Source organism: Trachypithecus francoisi, unplaced genomic scaffold (assembly GCF_009764315.1).
Source record: "Trachypithecus francoisi isolate TF-2019V2 unplaced genomic scaffold, Tfra_2.0 Lachesis_group9, whole genome shotgun sequence".
Taxonomy (NCBI): Eukaryota; Metazoa; Chordata; class Mammalia; order Primates; family Cercopithecidae; genus Trachypithecus; species Trachypithecus francoisi.
In genome coordinates, this window is record NW_022681474.1 from 52191190 (window position 1) to 52207244 (window position 16055).

The 16055-nt window shown below is 43.3% G+C and overlaps 1 long non-coding RNA gene across 1 annotated transcript; it reads right to left on the minus strand.

The window, feature by feature from the left end:
• Nucleotides 1-2772: 2772 nt before the first annotated feature.
• On the minus strand, nt 2773-11005 carry LOC117082386. Its single transcript, XR_004436587.1, has 3 exons — nt 10951-11005; nt 8594-8662; nt 2773-2793 (listed from the first exon to the last, which is right to left on the minus strand). It is a non-coding gene; the product is annotated as an uncharacterized LOC117082386 (long non-coding RNA).
• Nucleotides 11006-16055: the final 5050 nt, after the last annotated feature.

The window sequence follows — 16055 nt, forward strand, 5'->3', positions numbered from 1 at the left end:
TCCGTAAAAGTAAGGGAGGGTCCCCTACTCTTCCTACCTCCAGCTGCTGAGCATAGAATTTTGAGTAAATCCAAAACTTTGACAAGTGTTTGACAATGCGGTTATCATTTGGAAGATAAATCTTACTACATTCAATTACAGCAAAAACATTACTAACAGTTTACTATTTATAGGTATTATTTAAGGTAGTCACAAAATAGAAACAAATAATCTAACATCAGTCAGCATAAATTAAGAGTATGAAATTTTACGCTCTTTAACAATAAATGGAAGGGGTTACTTAGTAGTTTTAAGGTTTAATGACAAAAACTAGAAATAATAGTACCTAGTAACTTAGTAAGTCAAAAAAAAAAAAAAGCTTACCATCAAAGGTCCAGTACCTGTTGGACGCTGAAGCCCACCCACTGATTTCTTCCACTGTTTACCTGCTGCCTCTCATTTTAACCCATTAAAAATACTAATGTTGTTTTCCTTATAGAGGTCTTTCACCTCCGTGGTTAGGTCTATTCCTAAGTAATTTATTTTATTTTATTTTTGCAGCTATCACAAAAGGGGTTGAGTTCTTGGTTTGATTCTAAGCTTGGTCGCTGTTGGGGTATAACAGAGCTACTGATTTGTGTACATTAATTTTGTCTCCTGAAACTTTCCTGAATTCCTTTATCAGTTCTGGGAGCTTTTGGAAGGAGACTTTAGGGTTTCCTAGGTATATGATCATATCATCAGCAAATAGCAACAGTTTGACTTCCTCTTTACCGATCTGGATGCCTTTTATTGCTTTCTCTTGTGTGATTGCTCTGGCCAGGCCTTCCGTACTATGTTGAATAGAAATGGTGCGAGTGACTGCTGCAAACCTTAGTTACATCCTAGGAAAAAGAATACTTCCTAAAATAAAACTAAGGTATCATCCTTACCCTTCTCTTAGTCTCACCCAGAAATATGATGGGGGGAAGGAATTACCTGCCCTAACCCCTCCCCTCAAGAAATATATTACTGTACTCTGGAATTTAGACAAAACCTTAAATCTCCAGGCTTCTTAAAGCACAAAATATTTTTAAAAGCTGGGAAAGTAAACCACAATTCTTCAGATTGTTCCTCATGAATATCCCCCTTCCTCTGCAATTCCCCAGAGCGGTAACGGATGGGTAGAGGCAGCTCAGGTGAATTACCCAGCTTGCCTCTCAACTCATTCCTCCTCCTCCTCTCAAAGGCTGAAGGCAGGGCCTTTCCAGTCCTCACGACCTGCCCTTCACCTAGTTCCTCCTGACCTAGGGATGGAGGCTTTGAGTCCCACAGTGTGGTGATACAGAGCACTAGGTGTCACTGCCTGGCTTTATTTAAAGGAAATGCAGTAGGCTTCCTCTGTAGAGCTCTGAAAAGGTTGACTACATAGAGGTCTTTTATGTTTTTACTTGGTGAAGTATTTCTCACATCTTTTGTTATCAGAGTACCATTCCAATCTCTTAACTTGCAGTTGTGTGGAAAACTGTTTTGTAATGAAAGATCTTCACTGGGGGATTGAGCAGCATTTAGTAAAGTCTATGTTTGTAAAAAAAATAATAAAATAAAATAAAAAAATAAGTGGTGAGAGTGGGCATCCTTGTCTTGTTCCAGTTCTCAGGGGGAACGCTTTCAAATTTTCCCCATTCAGTATTATGTTGGCTGTGGGTTTGTCATAGATGGCTATTACATTGAGGTATGACCCTTGTACGCCGATCTTGCTGAGGGTTTTAATCATAGAAGGATGCTGCATTCTGTCAAATGCTTTTTCTGTGTCTATTGAGATGATCATGTGATTTTTTGTTTTTAATTCTGTTTATGTGGTTTATCACATTCATTGACTTGTGTATGTTAATCCATCCCTGCATCCCTGGTATGAAACCCATTTGATCATGGTGGATCATTATTATTATTATTATTTTGAGATGGAGTCTTGCTCTGTCACCCAGGCTGGAATGTGCAGTGGTGTAATCTTGAGTCATTGCAACCTCTGCCTCCCGGGTTCAAGTGATTCTCCTGCCTCAGCCTCCTGAGTAGCTGAGATTACAGGCATGCGCCACCACACCTGGCTAATTTTGTATTTTTGGTAGAGACAGAATTTCACCATGTTGGTCATGGTTGTCTCCAACTCCTGACCTCAGATGATCCATTCACCTCGGCCTCCTAAAGTGCTGGGATTACAGGCATGAGCTACCATGCCCAGCCTTAAGGCAGATCTTTTTACCACAACCAGACTATTGAAATGTAACTTAAATATCAGACATCCTTAAAAGTCGACACACTAAACTAAAGACTTTTCTGGATAAATTTAATACTTAGGAAAACAGAAGAGATTTAGAAAATCCACAAAAAGAGGTCCATGCTATCGCCACTGGGTCCACATTGTAATTTAAAGAAATCAAGAGAGACAACTTTTATGTCAAACTATCAATTTCTTAATTATTTGACTGTTTATTTACATGGTTTGTACAATTGCTTCTTCTTTTTTTTTTTTTTTTTTTTTTTTTTTTTTGAGGCGGAGTCTCGCTCTGTCGCCCGGACTGGAGTGCAGTGGCCAGATCTCAGCTCACTGCAAGCTCCGCCTCCCGGGTTTACGCCATTCTCCTGCCTCAGCCTCCCGAGTAGCTGGGACTACAGGCGCCCGCCACCTCGCCCGGCTAGTTTTTGTATTTTTAGTAGAGACGGGGTTTCACCGTGTTAGCCAGGATGGTCTTGATCTCCTGACCTCGTGATCCACCCATCTCGGCCTCCCAAAGTGCTGGGATTACAGGCTTGAGCTTCTTCTTATTTCTACAACTAAGAATAAAAAAAAAAAACTGGTCACTTCTGATACAAATACCATAAAATAAAAGTGGTTGTTAACATCTTAGTGATTACTCCTATGTAAAATGAGACAAAATTCCATTTTAAAAAACTATTTTCAATAATTTGTAATTTAAATTATCTGGCACGATTAATATCATAGAGTCAAATCTAAAAACTTAGCTTTTCATCTACTTTACCTTTTGTTTCTGTTACATACAAATGAAGGAATCCTCATGTACAAAAGAAAAGGGCAAAAAAATTAGGCCAGATGAAAATCTTAGCTAATAAAAAAGTTTAACTGTTGCATATATAAGCCATGATCCATCAGTATTCTCTCATTCTGCATTTACACACAGCTTACTTTAATTATCAGAAGCTAAGAGCTAACAGCTCTAAGAACTACTTCCTGACCAGGCATCTATCTCTAGATGCAACAGAATCCCTGTAAGCATCTTGAACCACACTTAGTGATTATCTACGAATATGCCACTAAACACAAAACAAAACAAAAAAGGGGTCTTTACACAACTCGAAAGTAATGTATCCTAATTTTTTTTTTTTTTTTTTTGAGATGGAGTCTCACTCCGTAACCTAGGCTGGAGTGCAGTGGTGGGATCTCAGTTCACTGCAACCTCTCTGACTCCCGGGTTCAAGCGATTCTCCAGCCTTAGTCTCCTGACAAGCTGGGACTACAGGCACGTGCCACCATGCCTAGCTAATTTTTTTTTTTTTTGTATTTTCAGCAGAAAGGAGGTTACACTGCATTAGCCAGGATGGTCTTGATCTCCTAACCTCATGATCCACCCACCTCGGCCTCCCAAAGAGCTGGGATTACAGGTGTAAGCCACAGAGCCTTTCCTAAATTTTAATTTTAAAACGAGTATACAAACCTAATTGGTCATAGTGTCTGCAGCACAAAAAAAACCATGTTTGTTTTTCTAAAAAAAAGGCCAGAATAATAAAAGCCTTAAGAGGTGTCCGGAGCCATGAGGCCCGGAATTAGCCGACCTCTGTTGCTTGATCTCCGCAAAGCGGAGACAGGACGGCACATTCCCGGGTTCTTTATTTACAACCCCTTCCCGCGCGTGCCTAAGTTTTTCCCGCGCGCGCCCAAAGCTTTTCCCGCGCGCGCCTAAGTTTTTCCCGGGCGCGCCTAAACTGTTCCCGCGTGCGCCAACCTTTCCCGTACGCGCGCAAACATTTTCCCGCCCAGGAAGATATGCAGCCTAGGGCGCAGGCGCGATCCCTCGCCCGGGAAAAGTACAAACCCACGGCGCATGCGCGATTGTAATTTGAGAAGACCCGGCCCCCGTCACCGCCCTGGCCCAACCTCTTCCTCTGCCAGCCAATATAAGGCATTGCACCACCACCATTAAACGAGACTTGATCAGGCTACTTGTCTTGTCTCCATTTCTTGTATTTTCTTGTCTCCTCCATTCCCACTCCCCCTTCCAGGGCCCGTTCGACTGTCCTGCGGGTCGGGACACCTGGCGCCCGAACAGGGACCTGGACACGGGGGAAAAAGTGAGGAAGAAGGCACTAAAGTTGGCCGAAAGTGAAAGTGGAAGAAATTCCTCCGGACGTCACGGGAGCCTGCCGCGTTGGAACCAGAGGTGAGTAATAGTGTCTGATTATGGGACAAGAATTAAGCCAGCATCAGATTTATGTAGGGCAATTAAAAGAGACTTTAAAAACACGAGGAGTAAAGGTTAAAAGTAATGATTTGTTTAAATTTTTTGATTTTGTAAAAGAAACCTGCCCTTGGTTTCCACAAGAGGGGACCATTGACGTAAAGAGGTGGCGTAGAGTGGGAGATTGTTTTCAAGATTATTATAGTACTTTTGGACCAGAGAAGGTTCCGGTGACAGCTTTTTCTTATTGGAATCTAATCAGAGATATAATAGATAAAAAGGAAAAAGAAAAAGATCCTGAGGTAATGGCGGTGGTTACTCAGACTGAGGAAATATTAAGAGGCAGTTCCCAAACCGACCTCAAAAAATCCATACCTAATAAAGAAATAGACCTTATATCGCTACAAAGCGATGAGGAAGAGGCTGGGGTCCCCTCTTTTACGAATATAGAAACATCATATAAGGAAAAGGCTAAAAAATACCCAGTTTTACCTACAACTAATGAAAGCAAAAGTAAAAATAACCTTAACCCTTCAGAAGTAAACTGGGATAATTTAGAGGAAGGGGCAGCAAAATATCGTAATTCTGACTGGCCACAAACTCTTACTTATCCCCCTCCCTATAATAAGGCTTCTGCCCCCGCAGTTATGGCAGTAATAGACCCAAAAGAGGAGCTTAGAGAAAAGATTGCACAACTTGATACAAAGGTCCCTGTACCCGGAAATTCACTACCACCCCTTGGCCTTGCCCAAAGCCTGAGGGAAAGAGAAAGTTGATGCCCAGACCTTTGCCCTCCTCACGGCTACTCACAACCTGCTTAACAATTCCAACTCTAGTCTGGCTAATGACTGCTGGCTGTGTCTGCAATCAGGAGATCCCGTTCCTCTTGCCATACCCAGTAATAACTTAAATTATACATCCAGTACCCCTTGCATCATAATTCCTCCCCTTAAAGTACAGCCTTTAGAATTTCCTAGTTCCTCTTGCATCTACTCCCCTCCCCTTAATAACACTTACGACCTTGATGTAGGATTCAATCAATTCAATAATTGTTCCACCATAGTAAATATTTCCCAATCACTGTGTGCCCCAAACAGCTCGGTTTTTATATGTGGCAATAATAGGGCTTATACCTATTTACCTACTAACTGGACAGGACGTTGTGTCTTAGCCACACTTTTGCCAGACGTAGACATTATCCCTGGAGATGAACCTGTACCTATCCCAGCTATAGATCACTTTTTAGGAAGAAACAAAAGGGCAATACAATTTATCCCCTTACTTGCAGGATTAGGCATAACTACTGCCGTAGCAACTGGGGCTACAGGCCTAGGGGTTTCTGTTACTCAATACACCAATTGTCTCGCCAATTGATCTCAGATATGCAGGCCATTTCAAGTACTATACAAGATTTACAAGATCAGGTAGATTCTCTGGCAGAAGTAGTGCTCCAAAATAGAAGAGGCCTAGATTTACTAACTGCAGAACAGGGCGGCATCTGCTTGGCTTTACAGGAGAAGTGCTGTTTCTATACCAACAAATCCGGGATCGTCAGGGACAAAATCAGGCGTCTACAAGAAGACCTAGAAAAACGATGAAAAGAAATAACCGATAACCCGTTTTGGACTGGGTTCCATGGACTCCTTCCCTATCTTATGCCATTCCTGGGCCCCCTGCTTTGCCTATTGCTCTTACTCTCTGTAGGACCTTTGGTCTTCAATAAGCTCATGACATTCATTAAGCAACAAGTCGAGGCTATCCAAGCGAAGCCTATACAGGTCCATTATCATCGCCTAGAACAAGAAGATCGCGGTGGCTCATACTCACACCCATTATGACCACCTTCCCTATGCGCTGAACTGGACAGCCAATGACGGGTAAGAGAGTATCATCTCTCACTAACCTAAGACAGGAGGGCCGTCATAAGCTACTGCCTAATCCCATGACGGGTACCAGTGATGAGATGCATTACTCCAACCTAAGACAGGCGCAGTTCCCGAGGGACAATCCTCTAGCCATAATTATATATAAAAAAGGGGGACCTGTCCGGAGCCATGAGGCCCGGAATTAGCCGACCTCTGTTGCTTGATCTCTGCAAAGCGGAGACAGGACGGCACATTCCCGGGTTCTTTATTTACAAACCCTTCCCGCGCGCGCCTAAGTTTTTCCCGCGCGCCTAAGTTTTTCCCGGGCGCGCCTAAACTGTTCCCGTGTGCGCCAACCTTTCCGGCAGGCGCGCAAACATTTTCCCGCCCAGGAAGATATGCAGCCTAGGGCGCAGGCGCGATCCCTCGCCCGGGAAAAGTACAAACCCACGGCGCATGCGCGATTGTAATTTGAGAAGACCCGGCCCCCGTCACCGCCCTGGCCCAACCTCTTCCTCTGCCAGCCAATATAAGGCATTGCACCACCACCATTAAACGAGACTTGATCAGGCTACTTGTCTTGTCTCCATTTCTTGTGTTTTCTTGTCTCCTCCATTCCCACTCCCCCTTCCAGGGCCCGTTCGACTGTCCTGCGGGTCGGGACAAAGAGGGACTTGAGCCATGCTTTGTTTCCTACATTGCCTCTGCCTTTGATGCTGGAAGGGCCTTGTAGGCAAAAGTTCCTACCACTGAAGAGTGAGGGACATGGACTAGCTTTTCTTTTACCACTTCCATGCTCTCTAGGTGAGAGAAGCCCATGGCTCTGGAAGGAACTGGGAAATACAATTCTGATATGTTTTGGATAAGTTCCCCCTCCAAACCTCATGTTAACATGTGACCCTTAATGTTGGAGATAGGGCCTAGTGGGAGGTGTTCGGGTAATGTCGGGGGATTCCCAGTGAATGGCTTGGTCCCACCCTCATGGTAATAAGCAAATTCTCATTATGGTAGTTTAAAAGAGTGTGGTACCGGCCAGGTGCAGTGGCTCAAGTCTGTAATCCCAGCACTTTGGGAAGCTGAAGCGGGTGGATCACCTGAGGTCAGGAGTTTGAGACCAGCCTGGCCACCATGGTGAAACCCCGTCTATACCAAAAATACAAAAATCAGCCAGGTGTTATGGTGCCCGCCTATAGTCCCAACTACTCGGGAGGCTGAGGCAGGAGAATTGCTTGGACGTGGGAGGCGGAGGTTGTAGTGAGCCAAGATTGCTCCATTGCATTCCAGCCTGGGCAACAGAGCGAGACTCCATTTCAAAAAAAAAAAAAAAACAAAAGAGTGTGATACCTTCCCCCTTCCTCTCTCTCCTCCCTCTTTCACCGTGTGGAACCACCTGCTTCCCCTTTGCCTTCTATCATGATTGTAAGCTTGCTGAGGCCCTCACCAGAAGCAGATGTTGAAGCCATGTTTGTACAGCCCAAAGACCTATGAGCCAATTAAACCTCTTTTTGTTATAAATTACCCAGCCTTAGGTATCTCTTTATAGTAATGTAAAAAATGAACACAAATTCTAATCAGAAATAACTGACTCAAGATGGGCAAAGTCTACTCAAACTATAAAAACAAAGGTTACAAATTCCTATATTTTACTGTGCTGCGTTACTTCACATATTATTATAGAACCCTCACTTGTATTCTTGCTGTTTAAGTCAACTGGAAAACTTGGTTGTGCATGGCTTTTTAGCAAATACATGAGGATTTAACGATAACTTTAAGGAAAATAAGCAGGAGTAGGGCATGTTTAAATTTACATTACATCAAATGAAAGGGTTAATAACTTTAAAGTTTTGAGTAGCATGAACTTGGATGTGGTAAATGAATGTGGTCAGAGGACTGTGTGAGAGGAGGCCCAAATCACAGATTCAATCCCTGATGATAAACAGCTATGTTTTTAATTTGTTTAAAAGAAAACCAAGCTGAAGCCTAAGTTCTACCATTCATCTTTAAAATGTACTCTTTGGAGCAAGGGAAAAGGGGCCAAGAATTATGAATAAAGAGAAATCCATGACTCCTCCATCACATGACAAATTAATTGTGTTGATAAAAAGATGGCAAAATGTATAAAGAAAAAGTTTACATGTTTTCACTAACAAGATAACTAAAGGAAAGTATATCACATGTTAAAATAAGACAAGTGAATATGTGAAAAGTTGAAAAATTAAACTAATATGAGTTATACACCTGATCAAACAAGAGTTTGTACTATTTCTCTTGGTGGAAAAAACAATGTTGTCTCACCATCTGTTTGAGAGTTCCTCTGGAATATTGTGGTTGCCTCCGGATTGGCAGAAGGGTTGAAATCCAAAGCTATATGTATAGAGGGAGAAAAGAAAAAAGATGTAATCATTTATTAAAATTTATCAACTCGTTTACTCAACTGCTGTATTTAGGCTATTTCACTACTTTTACTTTTATTCTTATCCATTGAAATGAATGTATAGACATAAGATAGAGCCAGGCAGGGTGGCACATGCTTGTAGTCCCAGCTACTCAGGAGGCTGAGATGGGAAAATCACTTGAACCCAGGTCAGGAATTTGAAGCCAGCATGAGTAATATAGTGACACCCTCCTTTATTCAAAAAAAAAAAAAAAAAGAAGAAGAAGAAGAAAAAGAGGTAAAAGTTGGCTTTGAGTTGTGTAAAATCAACTTTGCATAAAATAAATCAAGATTGCAGTAAGTTTTAAAAGATAGGTCTATTTTATAGGCAAAGTTTCTAGAGTTCTTAAAATTTTTTAAAAGTAAATTCAGCATATCTGTCACTTCCATGTCATTCTGAGGACACAGAACCTTAGTTCTGTTGAGTAGCTGTCTTCCACAGTCATGTGATATCTCTAAGTCTTCATTTCTTCACTAGCAATACAAAGGGAGAACATACACAGGCCTTATTTGTATTGGAAAGGGCCAAGTGAAACATACATAAACTGTGTTGTAATCCTAAAGAATGACAATAAACAGCCATTTTGGGGCTCTCATCCAATACTACCCATCTACTAACTGGTGTGTAACATCACTCAGAGGCTTTCCTTACATCAGCAAGCAGAGTATAAGTTTACACAACTACTTACACGCTTTGTGTATAAAGGTATAATCAATTAATTCACATAATATATTGTTTATTCTAAAGCAATTCTTAAATATCTTGAAAAGTGAGGATAGTACTTCCAAGTTACAAAGTCACACTCATCATGAGTCTTAATTATTCTACTTCTTAAAAAATTAAGAGCCCAACCAAAGTTTAAATAGAAGAGCTACAAGACATTTCCTCTACAGTAATGAAATCTCTGGCATTTAAATGAAACCAATAAGCCAACTGGATTTAATTTCATTGTGATGCAATGTTTTCCATGAAAATTTTAATTTTTATTCAAGAACTATATTACTACCCAGAATTACTTTTACTTAGATTCATCTCTTCACAAAATTTTAGAGGCAAATCAACTGTTTTCTCTTTTCACCACCACCCATCCCCTGCCTCTCCCAGCAGTGTAGAGACTAAAAAACTCCAACTTTCTTTCTTTTTTTTTTTTTCTTTCTTTTTTTTGTGAGATGGGGTCTCGCTCTGTCACCCAGGCTGGAGTGCATTGGCGTGATCTCTACTCACTGCAACCTCTGCCTCCCGGGTTCAAGCAATTCTCCTGTCTCAGTCTCTAGAGTAGCAGGAACTACAAGCATGCGCCACCACGCCCAGCTAATTTTTGTATTTTTTTAGTAGAGATGGGGTATCACTATGTTGGCCAGGCTGGTCTCGAACTCCTGACCTCAGGTGATCCACCTGCCTCAGCCTCCCAAAGTGCTGGTATTACAGGTGTGAGCCACCATGCCTGGCCAAAACTCCAATTTTCGTATCTTTGAACAAGATGCTATTGTCAGGAGGGGAAAGGACAAAGGGAGAGCCACAGCAACAAACACTCTTACAGGGAAGGTCGGAGATTTTAACCTGCAATTTTTATAATACACATTAAAAGTCTACATTGATGTCTTTTGAAAGTTTTGACCATGAACCTCACCTATCTTTCAGAACAAGGAGGTAAATAAAATCTGTTAAGTCACCAGAATAAATCTGGAGACACATTTTGTGTTAAAGTAAGAATTTTAAAGTCATCAGAGCCTCATGGGCAAACTTCTTTGACAAACCCTCCCCCTCCACACACAGCCATTTTTCTGCATCCCTGGTCGTGACATTTTGCACCTTTCACAATTATTTTAAGCACCCTCTTCCCCCCACCCTCTTCTGTGTTCAAATTACAGTTAGAAGAAACTAAGCAGCTTCTATCAAGGTGACTTAAAGCAGCCCATTAAGAATCCCATACAGCCTCTCCCATGGTAACCTCCATTACGATTTTAAATAAGAAATCCCCAAATATCTGAATATGAACTGTCCTGAGATCTAGCTACTTTAACAAAGGAAACAATTAGGCACTTACCTGATTCCTTCACTTAGGTACCATCTGGACAGGTACAAAGAAAAAATAAGATGGCTGCTGGAAAGTTGGGATATTTGAGTTTTTATTGAGAAAAGGAAGAGAATATTCCAAAGAAGCCTTAGCAAAGTCCCACAGGATGATAAATAGAGCTACAGACAATGTTGTCTCACCATCTGTTTGACAGTTCCCGTGGAATATTGTGCTTGCCTCTGGATTGGCAGAAGGTTAAACTCCAAAGCTATATGTATAGAGGGAGAAAAGAAAAAATGATGTAATCATTTGTAAAAATTGATCAACTCATTTATTTGACTGCTGCTTATTTGACAAGAAGAGCCATAAATAAATGGTCCCATGGCAGCCTGGGAGAAAGATGAGAGAGCAAGAACTGAGCAATTGGGAGGGGAGGCGAAAATAAACTGCTGGATTTGGTGGGGAAAGACTAAGGGGTGGGAATGCAAGGCAGAGCCAGCTTGTGCTCCTGGCCAGCCCGTGGGAAAGCTGGCTACGGGCAGAAAGGAGCTTGAAGTGGGCGATGCCTCCCAGGGGACCTTGGGGACAGCAACAGCCAGAGGCAAGCCCAAGGCAGATGGCACCCGTTACCTCCTTACCTTCAGGCATCTCCCAGTCATGGTTGTGGTGCATGTGGACGTCCTCACCAACTTCAACAGTCACCGCAGCAGGCTGCACAGCAGCAGCCATGGGCGCCCCTGCCATCCCGTCCCCAGCTCCTGCCATCCTGTCCCCAGCTCCTGCCATCCTGTCCCCAGCTCCTGCCATTCTGTCCCCAGCTCCTGCCATCCTGTCCCCAGTCCTGCCATCTTGTCCCCAGCTCCTGCCATTCTGTCCCCAGCTCCTGCCTCATAGATCTCAGATTCAGAGGGACACACAGACCCCTGCTGCTGGTCAAACTCAGGGCTGTCGCTGGGGCGCACACAACAGGTCAGTATGTTCCCCATGGGGCGCCTCTACTGTCTGCCACCACCTGGGCCTCTGCTCACAGCTTTGGCCTCGCACTCCCACTGCCCTAGGCCGAGGCTATGCTGCACTTGCAGAGATGGTCTTGCCCGTTGCTTGCCTGCCCACCTCACAGGCCAGCCCTGGCCCCGGCCCTGGCCCCGGCCCCGGCCGCGGCTGCGGGCCAAGGCCCACACCCTGCCGCCTCCCCTGAGTTGACTTGTCTGGGAGGGTGAAGACCAGCCGCTTATTTAATAGGTTGTGAACCCAACAAGTGCTGAGAGACACAACAACTGCCTGAAGAAAGAACAGATGGAGCTCCTCCTCCTTCTGTAGTCACCTACAGACTGAAGCCCACTGACCCAGGTGGGAGGCTAGGCATGTGGCACACAATGCCCCACCCCACACTTCACAGTGCCCTCCCCGACAGCTCACATGGCCCACCCTGGCTGACACCATCCCCAACAGCTCAGAATGCCCCTGGCTGGGCTGCCCCGCCCTGTGGCTTATGATGCTGCTGCTCTCCTGGCCCCTCCTGCAGTGCCAGTGGGACTAAGGTTTTCATCCATCACCAGCTTCCTGAGCTTTTTAGTCCTAAGAAAAGCACAGGGTAGTTCGTTACTTGAAGCCATCTTCCTCTGTGAGTTCTATACAAAGCCTCAGTAGAGTGAGTCCCATTAGCAACCAAGTTGAACAACTTTTATTTGCTGACTGAATATAGATACACCTGAATGGTTGACTGCTTTTGTAACTAAACACTCCCCTCCTGTCTTCCAATGAGTGGTTGTTTTTGTCTGCAACTTGACCACAGCAATCCCTGGGGCCCTAGCTCTATTCTCAGTAAAGAGTTACGGCTGTGTGTCTTGAATGACACCTTAGGACCCATCCTGCCTCCACCTCCTTCTCCATAAAATAGAAACCTAACGTGTCCCTCCAAGCTCTGAAATGCTGAAACTCCCTTTTCTCCCAGCTATTTCTTCCTTCCACGGCAGGGACTTTTCAGATTTTATTTTACTACAAAGCACTAAGCATGATTTTGTCATACAAAATCGAGAGCCATAAAGTGGGTTACCACAGTCCTAACTCAATAAAGATAATATTCGACATCTGGCAAGTAGTGTGTGCCTGACAGTGTTCCCACGGTGCTATGCTCATTTAACCCTCAAAACAATCTCATTTTACAGATTTTACAGAAAAACTTGAGATGGAGAAGGTAAGTAACCTCCTCAAGTAACCTCACATGACTGTTAAGGGTGGGGCCACAATTTGATCCCAGGTAGTCTGAATCCCCTAGTTCTTCAAGCATGAGTATCAGAAATTATATCAGTCTGTTTTCACACTGATATAAAGAAATACCTGAGGCTGGGTAATTTATAAAGGAAAGAGGTTTAATTGACTCACAGTTTCACATGGCTGGGGAGGCCTCAGGAAATTTATAATCATGGCAGAAGGGGAACCAGGTCCAACTAACATGGTGGCTGCACAGAGAGTGTGAGCATGTGAAGGAGCAACTGTCAAACATTTATAAAACCATCAGATCTCAGCTGGGCACAGTGGCTCACACCCATAACCCTAGCACTTTGGGAGGCCAAGGTGGGGGGATTGACTGAGGTCAGGAGTTGGAGACCAGCCTAGCTAACGTAGTGAAATCCCATCTCTACTAAAAATATAAAAAATAGCTGAGTGTGCTGGTGCATGCCTGTAATCCCAGCTATTCAGAAGGCCAAAAGCAGGAGAATCACTAGAATCCAGGAGGCAGAGACTGCAGTGAGCCAAGATGGCGCCATGGCACTCCAGCCTGGGCGAGAGAGCAAGACTTGATCCCAAAAACAAAACAAAACAAAACAAAACAAAACAAAATCCTGTAAGATCTCATGAGGACTCACTGAATACCACAAGAACAGCATAAGGAAAACTGCCCCCATGATCCAATCACCTCCCCCCAGGCCCCTCCCTCAACACATGAGGATTATGGGGATTATAATTCATGCTGAGATTTGGGTGGGGACATGGCCAAACCATATCAGAAAGTAAAGGTAGAAGTCAAGCTTGGACGGGAAGTGACACTGTAGATTACTATTCTTTTTTTGTTTTTTATTTTTGAAACGAAGTTTTGCTCTTATTGCCCAACGAATTTTTGTTTTTCTAATTTCATATTCAGATTGTGTCTTGCAGATGTACAGAAATAAAACTGATAAATGATTCTATTAACCCTTTATGCTTCAACCTTGCGAAACACTCTTTTTTTTTTTTTTTTTTGAGATGGAGTTTCGTTCTTGTTGCCCAGGCTGGAGTGCAATGGCGCAATCTTGGCTCATCCCAACCTCCACCTCCTGGGCTCAAGTTATTCTCCTGCCTCAGCCTCCTGAGTAACTGGGATTACAGTCATGTGCCACCATGCCTGGTTAATTTTGTATTTTTAAGAGAGATGGGGTTTCACCATGTTGGTCAGGCTGGTCTCAAACTCCTGACCTCAGGTGATCTGCCTGCCTTGGCCTCCCAAAGTGTTGGGATTACAGGCGGGAGTCATTACTCCCGGCCCCTTTTTGTGTTTTAACATCAGTCAACCCTCGTATTTTAAAATAATGACAATGAACGGCAGTACCTTAGAACAAGGGAATTATACATCTTCCCCTTGTCCTGATCCTGGTGCAGACATTTTGTCTATAAAATATTACTCACAGATGAATTCATGGGAACATTACTGTGACTTTCAAATCCATATACAAGTCAATGTTCATTCATGAATATTTCAATAAAATCAAACTAATACCAAAATAGAATCCCAGGGTTGAAGCAGTTTCAGGAAAAAGGAGTTGGCAGTATGAAGTAAAATAGCAAAAAAAGTTTTTTTTTTTTTTGAAAAAAGGGTGTATTTGTGTCTACAAGGTTTTTCTTAATTATAGCATTAGATAATATATATATTATATATATACATACATATATATACACATACACATATATAAAGCAATGGAACTGCCATTGTTTTCACACTAGTCTAGAATATTAAAATATATGTATAACGTGGTCAGCAAAATAATGGCCCTTCAACGATGTCCACAGATTCCTAGAACCTTATATGAAAACGGTACATCATACATGATTAACCTTGACAGGAGGAGTGTTGTGTTCCGTCAATGTTCCTGTGTTAAAATCCTAACCCTCAAGGTGATGGTATTAGGAGGTTAAGCTTGACGGGAGACTCTGCCCTCATGACTGGGATTAGCACCCTTATTAAAAGCACAACGGAGCTTGTTTGTTCCTCTCATCATGTGAAGACACAGCAAGAAGGAAGCCTCCATGAGAAAGCAGACCTTCTCCAGACACTACAACTGCCGGCACCTTGATCTTGCACTTCTCAACCTCCAGGACTGTGAGAAACAAAGTTCTGTTGTTTATAAGCTGCCCGGTCTAGTGCATTTCCTTGTAGCAGCCTGTATGGATTAGGACAGTGGGCTCATGTGGATGACAATGGCGTCTCCATTCAGGACTAAGTAAGCACATGAGTCCTTAACAGTGGAAGGAAGGGGGAAGGAAAGAGCCACAGAGACATGTGGCCATAGAAGAAGGGCCTATGGGATGCAAGGTTGCTAATGGTGAGAGTGGAGAAGAGCCCAAAGCTAAAAAACGCAGGCAGACTCCAGAATGTGGAAAAGGCCAGAAAAAAGATCCCCTAGAGCCTCTAGAGATGAAGGTAGCCTTTCCACCACCTAGATTTTAGCCCAGGGAGATCCACATCAGACTCTGACATACAGGAGTGTAATAAATTTGTTTTATGCCCTCACATGGTGGTAGTTTGTTGTAGCAGCAATGGACTAGTAATAAATAAATATATATATACACATACACAAATATATATTAGCCAGGTGTGGTGGCATGTGCCTGTAGTCCCAGCTACGCGGGAGGCTGAGGCAGGAGAATTGCTTCAACTCGGGAGGCAGAGGTTGCAGTGAACCAAGATAGTGCCACTGTACTCCAGCCTGGCGACAGAGCAAGACTCCACATCACATTACCTTCATTCTGAGAAGGTATAATCATCAACACATTCTTGAGCACAACTATGCACACGTGCACTTCCGCATTCACAAGCCATGCTGCGTGCACACACTGATGCCCCTAGATTCTTTTTTTGAAGAGATGGTGTCTTGGTGTGTATATATGTGTGTGTGTGTGTGTGTATATATATATACATATACACATGCACTACCCACACATACACACAGAACTACATATATCCTGCTCTTCAAAACTGAAGCAGATAAACTATACGTTAGCATTAACTTAGCTGGGTGTGGTGGTGCACGCCTGTAGTCCCAGCTAC